The sequence below is a fragment of the Camellia sinensis genome, chromosome 10 (genome assembly GCF_055761805.1).
Source record: "Camellia sinensis isolate YWXY chromosome 10, ASM5576180v1, whole genome shotgun sequence".
NCBI classification, from domain to species: domain Eukaryota; kingdom Viridiplantae; phylum Streptophyta; class Magnoliopsida; order Ericales; family Theaceae; genus Camellia; species Camellia sinensis.
The window spans coordinates 80,449,455-80,460,725 of NC_138970.1; positions in this window are offsets into that span (position 1 = coordinate 80,449,455).

Sequence of the window (11,271 nt, forward strand, 5' to 3'; positions counted from 1 at the left end):
CGATGAGGCCAGGACAAGGGAAGAACAGGCAAGGTTGCCTCAAGCACCAGCAGCACCGCCTCCCCCAACACAACTACCACAAGCAGGAGGACCGAGGGTAGTTAATGTGATCCACTCAAGGGTTACCGAAAGCGAAGTCAGAGGAGAGACCCAGAGGGTAAGACATTTACAGCATATCTATCAAGTTGGGGAGAAGAGACATCGGCTAGAAGAATGCCAAGGGTCGATGATAGACTTTACTGAAGCCGACCTGGAATTGGTCCAACATCCGCATAATGATGCCTTGGTAGTATCCCTCCAGGTTGGGGAGTGCCAAGTGAAACGCATCCTAATAGATCAAGGCAGCTCCTGTGACATCATGTGTGTCAGATGTTACAAGGAGCTGGGCCTTCACCCTAATGACTTAGAACAATCCAGCGGCCCGATGGTCGGCTTTAATGGAACGCCGACATGGTCACTGGGCGCAACAAGCTTGGAGGTACAAGCCGGCACTAAGAAGATCCAGACGGAATTTCTGGCAATTGACACGCCCTCACCATACAACATCATCTTGGGAAGGTCGTGGTTGCACGCAATGGGGGCAGTTCCCTCAACGTTGCATCAACTACTACGGTTCCCAACAGAGCATGGGATTGAAGAAGTCAGAGGGGATCAACTGCAAGCAAAAAATTGCTCCATGACAGCAATGAAATCCACCTGTAGTATACGGGAGCCAAGGAAAGCAGAAGTTGAAGATAAGGACATGGAGGTCCTAGAAGACGTCGGGAAGGAACCAGCCGAAAAAAGCGAAGAGGCGCTAAAAAAAGTTTTCGTCCAAGAGGACGACGAAGAGCGTTTCTTTCTTCTCGGCTCAGGCTTAGCTAGAGAAGAAGAGAAAGAACTGGAAGATTTTTTAAGGGCAAACATAGAGGTGTTCGCCTGGACACCTTATGAAATGCCAGGCATTGACCTCGAGGTCACTTGCCATAAACTGAATGTCGACAGATCGGCAAAACCTGTGATTCAACGAGCCAGAAGACCGACGTTGATGCACGTCGAAGCAGTAGAAGAAGAGGTAGACAGACTCCTGGAGGCCAGGGCCATCCGAGAAGTTCAGTACCCAACATGGCTGTCCAACACAGTAGTAGTAAAAAAGAAGAATGGCAAGTGGAGGGTTTGTGTAGACTTTACCAGCCTCAACAAAGCTTGCCCCAAAAACAGTTTTCCTCTGCCCAAAATCGACCAACTGGTAGACGCCACTTCAGGATATGAAAGGATGAGTTTTTTGGATGCGTACAGAGGGTACCACCAGATTGCCATGTACCCTCCAAACGAGGAGAAGACCGCGTTCATCACCCCTAAAGGCCTGTACTGTTACAAGGTAATGCCTTTTGGGTTGAAAAACGCAGGAGCAACCTATCAGAGGTTAGTAACAAAGATGTTTAAGCACCTGATTGGCAAAACAGTAGAAGTCTACATCGACGACATGGTCGTGAAGACCAAGGAATCAAAGGGTCATCTTGCCGACCTAAAAGAGGTCTTTGACATACTCAAAAGATATCGGCTCCAACTCAACGCCTCAAAGTGCGCCTTTGGAGTTGGATCAGGTAAATTTTTAGGATATCTGGTGACAAGAAAGGGCATTGAGGCCAGCCCAGACCAAATCAAGGCCATCCTGGACTTACAGAGTCCGACATCGGCAAAGCAAGTTCAAGTGCTTACTGGAAGGGCCGCAGCCCTAAACAGATTCATCAGCAGAAGCTCAGATAAGTGCAGACCCTTCTTCAACCTGGTGAAAAAAGCCACGGACTTCCTATGGACAGAAGAATATGAAGCCGCCTTAACCGACCTAAAAAAGTACTTGACCACAACTCCGGTTCTTTCCAACCCAGTACCAGGAGAGGAACTATTTTTGTACTTAGCAGTCTCAGAACACGCAGTCAGTGCAGTGCTAATCCAAGAGGAAAAAGGAGAACAAAAGGCTGTTTATTATGTAAGTAAAACTTTGGCCGACGCAGAAACAAGATACCTACCACTGGAAAAATTAATGCTGGCCTTAGTAATGGCTTCAAAGAAATTGAACCATTACTTTCAGGCACACAAGATTGTGGTCCTAACAGAGCACCCACTGAAGTCCTTGTTGCAACAAGGAGACTTAACAGGAAGGATAGCAAAATGGGCAGTAACCCTGGGCCAGTTTGACCTGGAGTTTAGGTCGAGAACAGCAATAAAGGGCCAAGTTTTGGCCGATTTCGTCGCAGAACTCACACCTGAAGCCATCGCACATCAAGCTCCGTCGAGCCAAGATGAGCATTGTCCCAACAAGCAAAAAGAATCCCAGCCAAAGACAAAAAAGCAAGAGAAAGAGAAGCTCAGACCCTGCAGCATCTACATCGGCGATTCATTCAGACTATTCGTCGATGGAAGTTCAAACCGCCAGGGAGCAGGGGCAGGAGTACTGCTGATATCTCCAGATGGAGAAATAGTAGAACAGTCCATCCGTTTGGGGTTCAAAGCCTCCAACAATGAAGCAGAATACGAAGCATTAATTGCAGGGCTAAAACTGGCAGCAGCAGCAGAAGCAGACGAGGTAATTGTTTTTTGTGATTCACAACTCATTGTTAACCAGTCAACAGGAGAATTTGCAGCCAGAGACGAAAGAATGTCGGCATATGCAAAGGAAGTCATCAGACTGGCAGCCCTATTTCAGAACTGCAGATTACTCCAAGTTAACCGAGATGACAACACCCACGCCGACGCGTTGGCTAACCTGGCCAGTTCAATTCAAACTGGAAGAACAAGGACAATTATGATCGACTACATGTCGGCCCCGAGCATAGATAAACAGAGCACCGAACAAGAAGCAATGTGCGTAGACTTGGGACCAAGCTGGATGGATGCAATCATTGCATTCCTAAAAGAGGGGAAGCTGCCAGAAAACCATAAGGAAGCACATAAAATCAGACTGAAGTCGGCCAGATTCAGTCTAACAGCAGAAGGCCATCTCTACAGAAGGTCCTTCACTGGGCCGCTTTTAAGGTGCGTACACCCTTTGCAGGTTGAAGATTTTCTTTACGAAATTCATGAAGGAATTTGTGGAAGCCATGCTGGGGGCAGATCATTAGCCCACAAGGCCATTACCCAGGGGTATTGGTGGCCCTACATGCAAAAGGATGCCGAAGCCTATGTGAAGAAGTGTGAACAATGCCAAAGGTTTGCACCTTTGATACATCAGCCAGCTGCTGACCTGAACCCAGTATCCAGCCCTTGGCCGTTTGCCCAATGGGGCATGGATCTGGTTGGACAACTTCCCCAGGCAACTGGACAGAGAAAATACTTGCTAGTAGCAACAGACTACTTTACAAAATGGATAGTGGCAGAACCTCTTGCCAAAATCCGAGATGTGGACGTCAAGAATTTTATATGGAGAAACATTATCACCAGATTTGGGATTCCAAGAGCAATAATTGCTGACAACGGAACACAGTTTGACAGCAAACTCATCAAGAACTTTTGTGCAAAATTCAAAATCAAGAATTATTTCTCAACACCAAGTTTTCCTCAAAGCAATGGGCAAGCAGAGGCATCCAACAAAGTAATACTGGATGGAATAAAGAAGAGGCTACAGGCAGCAAAAGGAAAGTGGGTAGACGAGTTGCCCAACGTACTTTGGGCATATCGGACTACGCCGAGAAGATCGACAGGAGAATCCCCCTTTGCCATGGCTTATGGCACAGAAGCAGTCATCCCATTGGAGATCGGCATCCCAGGGATCAGAACCCAGTGAGTAGAGAATGACACCAATGACGTACTCTTAGCCCGAGATCTAGATTTGTTGGAAGAACGAAGAGAGAAAGCTGCAATTCAGCTTGCAGTATACCAGCAACAGCTTGCCAGAGCTTACAACAAGAAAGTCAATCCAAGAGATTTTCATGTCGGCGACCTAGTCCTGAGAAAAGTCGTCGGGAACAAGAAGGATCCCAGGGAAGGCAAGCTTGGCCCAAACTGGGAAGGACCCTACAGAATTACTTCAGTATTAGGCAATGGAGCTTATCGGCTTGAGGACAATGAGGGCAAAGCATTGCCCAGACCTTGGAATACTTGTAATTTGAAATTTTTCTATCATTAGATGTACATCATATTTTGGCCGATATCATCAATAAAGTCTTTTCAGAATTCTTTCAACACATATGATTAAGAAAGTTATGCATTGATGTTTGTTGAAGACATAATTAATGTGAACCCAAGTCAAACTCAGGTTCACATTGGGAGCAAAGAAAAGGCAGAGATTATTCCTTATCTTCACTTGTTGAAATTTGTAGCAATTTACAAGTTGAAGTTAAGCCGAGATTATTCCTTAATTCACTTGTTGAAATTTGTAGCAATTTACAAGTTGGAATTAGGCTGATTCCTTATCTTCACTTGTTGAAATTTGTAGCAATTTACAAGTTGAAGTTAAGCCGAGATTATTCCTTAATTCACTTGTTGAAATTTGTAGCAATTTACAAGTTGGAATTAAGCTGATTCCTTATCTTCACTTGTTGAAATTTGTAGCAATTTACAAGTTGAAGTTAAGCCGAGATTATTCCTTAATTCACTTGTTGAAATTTGTAGTAATTTACAAGTTGGAATTAAGCTGATTCCTTATCTTCACTTGTTGAAATTTGTAGCAATTTACAAGTTGAAGTTAAGCCGAGATTATTCCTTAATTCACTTGTTGAAATTTATAGCAATTTACAAGTTGGAATTAAGCTGATTCCTTATCTTCACTTGTTGAAATTTGTAGCAATTTACAAGTTGAAGTTAAGCCGGGATTATTCCTTAATTCACTTGTTGAAATTTGTAGCAATTTACAAGTTAAAGTTAAGCCGAGGTTATTGCTTAAGTTCTCATAGCAATATGTGGGTTGTTTAAACCCTAAGGAAGATGCTTAACACTTGTTGAAATTTGTAGCAATTTACAAGTTTATGTTATGCCGACATATGGTCATCAGCCGAGGTATACAGAAACTTACAAGTTGAAGTAAAGGCTAAGTATATTGTTTAAACACTTGTTGAAATTTATTTAACACTTAGAAAAGCTTACAGTATATGTTAACACTTGTTGAAATTTGTAGCAATTTACAAGTAAGTCAGACCGAAGTCCCTGTTTAATACTTGTTGAAACTTGAGAAGAAGCCTGCAAAGTTTACATTGAGTTGTATATGTTTTATACTTGTTAAAATTTATGCAAGGTTTGCAGGTCAGTATCTTGCCGAAGTAAAAGTTTTACAGTTATACCCGAGGTATGTAACCCCGAGAAGATTGCACAAAGGAAAATTTCTAAATATAGAACCATGACAGAAGCAATCAACAGAACATCACAAGATTAAAAACATCTGTAAAAAGAACAGTTGCAGTTACATATTGAAAAGGCTACGTCGGCTATAAAAAGGAGTTTTACATTGTCTAGAAATTAAAAGAAAGTACAAAGTACAAAGTGCAGAAAAAAGAAGAAAAAAGTACAAAAGACGTTATCAAGACTCCTCAGTACTAGCAGCTGCAGGGATTGGGACCTTGGACGATTCTGGAAGAACCTCCTCGGCCATTTTTTCCGCTTGTATCTCGGCATCAATCTCTGCTAATGTTTTCTCAACACTTCTTTCTACCAAGAGAAGGTCGGACGATAGCCGCTCAACAACAATTTCCTTGGTTGCCTCCTCAACCTCATCACCCTCCTCATCCAAGGTTAAGTCCGTAACTTGCTCAGGTGGAGGAAGGGACTTGGCTTCGACGGCATCCTTGGGTTTTCTCACCAAGGCTTCTTCATTGATCTGCTTATCTTCATCCTCGGCATCAGCCTCAGACTCTGATTCGCCTTCAGGTGGAGGTGGAGGAAATGGTAAAGGAATAGCGTCGGCCTGGCGCAATGGCGAGTCAGCAGGAAGATCAAGCTTCTTTATCAGGGACATCCAACCAAGAGAAAATCCCCTGTTGCATGCCTACCTGACTTGAAGTTTATAGTCCTCTGCGACGTCGGCCATACCCTGGGCATAGGCCTTTTCGTTGGCCTCTTTGACTTCGGCCTCTTTGGTGGCCAGAGCTTGCTGAAGTTCTTTCTCCGCTTGGGCCTTCTTAGCCTCAGCCTCTCTTTTCTCGGCCTCAGCAACTTTTTTAACGGCCTCAGCGGATTCGGCCTTCTCAAGAGCTAAAGTTTGGGCCTTAGTAGCTGCATCGGCCTGATCTTCCAATTTTTTCATCCTTGATTCAAGAGATTTGATCTCCTTCTTCATGGAAGATGCTTCCCTCTTCATATCAACCAATCTTTGCCGGTTTTCAAAAGATTGCATTGAAAATGAATGGGCATGCTGAATGGCCTAAGGAAAAACAGAAGTGTTAGAAAATATTCTCAGTAGGAAACAGAAGGAAAAATCGCAAGTGCAAACAGGAACACTTACTTGAACGGAGTGTTGGAGCATGAGAGCGTAATTCTCATACTCGCTAAGCTTAGCATTTCGCTCCAAATCATTCGGAAGGAGAAGAGCAGTGCTGAGGGCGACACCAACGTTAATATCGTCGGCACTTTCACTAGCCATAATAGGCCTATCCTCCAGGGTTAGATCAGGGGCCCATGGAACGTCGGGCTTCTTGGATGCCGAGGTCGTCGCAGACGATGACCTTGGCCTCTTTGATTGTGTGGACCCCGAGGGTTGGGTTCCAGCAGACCTCTTGGTGGAAGCAGAGGTTGATTTTTTGCTTTCTGCCAGCTGGGAGATAGGCAAAGCATCCTCAACCTCGGCGTCAGTAGCCTTGGGCTTGGGCTGAGCCTTTTTTACTCTCTTTGGCTTTGGTGGGAGCATTGCATGCGATGGTTCAGCATCAACGTCGGTTGGAAGGTCGGCAAGAAGATCTTGAACGACAGGCCTTGGATGGACCATCTCGGCAGTCTTTACAAGTCTTCGTCGACGTTTACGTTCTGGAATAGGTATTAAGTAGGGGGCCGAAGTGGATGGAAGATCGGCTGGGTCAGAGGTGGATCCTTGATCTGTTCAGGATGAAGACGCAGTTACAGTTGTGGCAGTAGGAGGGGAAAGACTCTTTTTCTTCCTTCTCGGGACGTCGGGTAAAGTGGATTTATATGTTGGAATGAAGTTCAGCAACAGGGGAGCCTTACGCTTATGGATTGGAAGACCAAGAAGCTTCTTTAAATCTTGACCAGGGAAGAAGGATTGACGGAAGTTCTTTGGTGGTTGATGAAGATCTGCAGGACAAGCAAACAGACATTAGAAACAGACAAATTTTAAAGACTTAAATAAAAACAACTAAGCATTGGCACTGGGCTCTTACCCTTGCCCTCTGTAATTGTTCGAGGAAGAGGGTAGAGGTGGACATCTTCATCTGGGCCAAATTCCCAATTTCCCGAAGCAATAAGAAAGTCATCCCCAGCCCCCTTGTTGGAGTCTGGGAGGTCGGCTACAATCTTAAACTCAGTATACCTCGGCTTAAGGTAATAAACGAAGCCCCTATCTTTCAGGTTAAGGGGGCACATTGTGTAACAGTACTGAAGGTCGGCCAGGGTGATCCTAAGATTTTCCTGCCTAGCTAAAGCTATAATACCGTTAATCACTCTGTAGGAGTTGATAGTAAGTTGCATGGGGTTCAGCCTGTAGAAATGAAGAACTTCGCGAAACAAGGGATCAAGTGGAAGCCGAAGTCCACATTCGGTGAAAGCTACTATAGGAAAGGGCATCGTATGGTCTGTGGGCATAATGGTATCATTATCCCCAGCTAGCTTAAGATGAACATCGGCTGGGATAGAGAATTCCTGCCTAAAGTATTCGAGTTTTGTTGGGGTATTTACCCTATGCCTCCACATACCCATTACGTCGGTCTAAACAAAAAGGAGTGTGTTTCAGAAGATGGGCGTTTTAGAAGGATTGCAAAAACCTCGCCAAAGGCCTAGGAAAGGACTGATAAGGCTTGTTTCGGTTTTTCCTAAAATTTGAAGGTTCTACGCACAAATCCCAAACCTAAGAACTATAAAGATCAAGATCGAAGGCACAGATCTGGGACAGATACAAAAAAGAGAAAACAAAGACGAAGTTTTAGATTCAAGAACAAAGATGGACTATCAGAAACACGAAGAATACAAAGGGATAAAGGTCAAGAATTATGGCAAGAAAAATGTTGAAACAGTGCAAATGTTCAAAATATAGGAGAAATCGAGCAACAAAGCAGTAATGGTAAAAGCACATAAAGAGAATTAAGAATGAAAGGGAAGAATCTTACCAGAACAAATGAAGCCGGGGCAATAGTCGCCGAGCTCAGAAATCGGTTGTGACGGCAGAGAAAGCTTCGCAAAAATGGAAGACAGTTGCAGAAGAAAGATTGAAGCAATGGCAGATTCGAAGAAAAAAGGGCTTTCGGAGAAAGAAGGAGCAAAAAATCAGAATGAAAAAAGAAAGGGGCAAAGAAAAGTTTTTGTCAAAAACTTAAAACGGCGGCAAAACAGGGCATTTATTGCGCCTGGAGCACCGGATACGTCAGACGGCACAGACGGATGAAAAGACAGCCTTAAGGCGCGTCACAGACACGCTCCAATGAAGACAAAACACGTGAAAGGAACGGTTAGATATGCATGACAGCTCATGCGCGTGGGAAAGTACGTTCGAAACCTTGTTCTCCGAAGAGAACACGTCGGCTGGAAGTGGATTAATCTCAGCTTAACAGTTTTTGAGCCATTACTCAGAAAAGGAATATCGAAATATCGGTATAGGTTCCATCACCTCAGAATGCCGAGGTAATAGAACCTAGGGGGCAGTTGTGGGGATATATTTTCTGAATACCAACACGTGGCATGGTGACACCGACGTGCCAGCCGAGGTGCCACGTGTCCTGGTCGTGACGCCGAGATGATCTCGGCGAGGCCGAGGTTAACTCCGAAGATATCGGAATCCGAGATAAACGAATAATGGACAAGAGTCCTAAGACGAAGAGGGGACTTAACCAAGATAAGGATAAAGCTCTTAGGGAGTTTATCTTTATCTCTTAAAGAGTCCAAAGAAAGCACTAAAGTGGAGTTCATAGAAGTCATACTTCTAGTAGGACTTGGATTGAGTATATTATAAAAGAGAGGCACCCCCGTGGGTCTAAGGTATGCAATTTATGTTTTGAGTATTAAGTTTTGCACTTGATTATCTTTGAGAGATATACTGACTTGATCGTCGGAGTGCCCCCGAGTGGAAGAACCACCGCCGGAACCTTTTCTTTCTGTTTCAGGCTACTAAAGCCATTTATTCTGTCTGTGCTCTCCAGTTGATCACTAAGCAGGCAGTGTGGTCAGATTTTCACCCACACATTATGTTAAAATATTCAACTTAAATAATTTATAATAATTGAATGGACTTCTAAAATATATTAACTAACTTTAAATGACTTAGAGAGATAATATTATACAACTCTAACAATGAATATATGACATTTCTGTCTCGACCAATTTTTTCAATAAGATTACCAATTCATTTTTTTGGTAAAAACCGATCACTCGCTTATCAACAATGCAATTCTGAAATTGATTTAACAAAATTAATACAACCCATTATTGAAATCTCAAAAAAGAAAAAAAAAAACCTAGATTTATATTACCAAATCACTAAACTAGAATAGCACCCCATCAAAATTATTTATACTAAAACATAATTAGAGATAAATCTACGAAAAATGCTATAGGTCCTAAATTTTTTACTAAATAAATGATCAAATATCTCACATAGGTGTGGATTCTATAAAATTGTAGACCCCACACCATTAGGTTATTTATTTGATAAAAAATTTAATATTTCTAACATTATCCTAAATTCACATACGATGCACACACTCACATGTCTCCCTCTCTAAACCTTGTTTTTCACTCTCTTTTTTCAGCTTTTTCTTTGAAATCTACTCTTTAGGAAAGCGGGTGATGGTTTTGGCCTTCGTCTCCTTTCGTTTCTTTTGCGACAATTTCTCCATTGTTTTGTTCATCATGTTAGTCGCTATTACTTCTTCCATCTATGGATGGCAATTTGAAACCGGCCCGACGGGGATCCCCGATCCCGACCTCGATTTAAGCGATTTTTTCCCGAAAAATATCCCTGACGGGGAGGTGACGATATTTGAAAATCAATCCCCGATCTGTCACGGGCCAGGGACGGTGATCTGTGTTTGATCCCCGGCCCGACCCGATCCCCGGCCCCGTCCCCGTCCCCGGCTCCATCCCCGAAATTCCCCGAAGTGAAATTACTTTTATACCCCTCATAATAATAATAATAATAACAACAATAATAATAATAATAATAATAATAATAATAATAATAATAATAATAATAAACCAAACCTAACCTAACCTAACCTGTGTATTAAATTTCCCCGAAGCTTCCCCCGTACTACCTGTGTATTAAAAAACCAAACCAAACCTCTTTCCTTCGTCTCTCTCTCACTCTCTCAACTCTGTCTCTCCTTCTCTCCATTACTTTCTCTCAACTCTCCTCCTCTCTGTCAACTCTCTCACTCTCAACACCACACCGCTGTCCCCGATCTCTTCTTCTCACCGAACCAGTGTCGATCCCTCACCTCTAATCTCTCTTTTCCTCGCATCTAATCTCTCTCTCTTTCTCACCAAACTAGTGCCGATCTGACAGAGCACTGAACCAGAGCACCGATCTGAGCAGAGCACCGACCAGAGCACCGGATCGATCTCTCTGTGCCGCGATGCCAAAGTCGATTGAGCAGATGAATCTCTCTCTCTCTCTCTACTTAGATCTGAGCAAATCGATCTCTCAATCTCTCTACTTAGATCTAATATAAATTGTTGTTGATGTTATTTATATAAACTGTTTGTAGATAATGTTGGTAGATGATGTTTGTTTGTTTTATTTTTATTTTTTGGATCGGATGTTGATGATGTTGAATCTGCCGCAACTGTTTGGTTTTTTTTTTTTTTTTTTTTTTTGGTCCGGGGAATTTTCGGGGTCGGGGAAACCCGATCCCCGATAGGGGGCGGGGATGGGGATGATGATTGGTTCCCCGTCGGGGATCGGGGCCGGAGCCAGGGAGATGTTTACCATCGAGGATCGGGGACGGAGAGTGCGATCCCCGGCCCCGCCCCGCCCCGTTGCCATTTCTACTCCCATCTCCATCATCATTCTGTCATCAAAGAAGCTTTCAGATCTAAACTTCGATTTGACACATGACGGAAATTCACACTATTAAATGCATTTTTGTATGTTAGGCGATTAACTTAGATTTATAATGATTTATTTTTTAACATAAATCT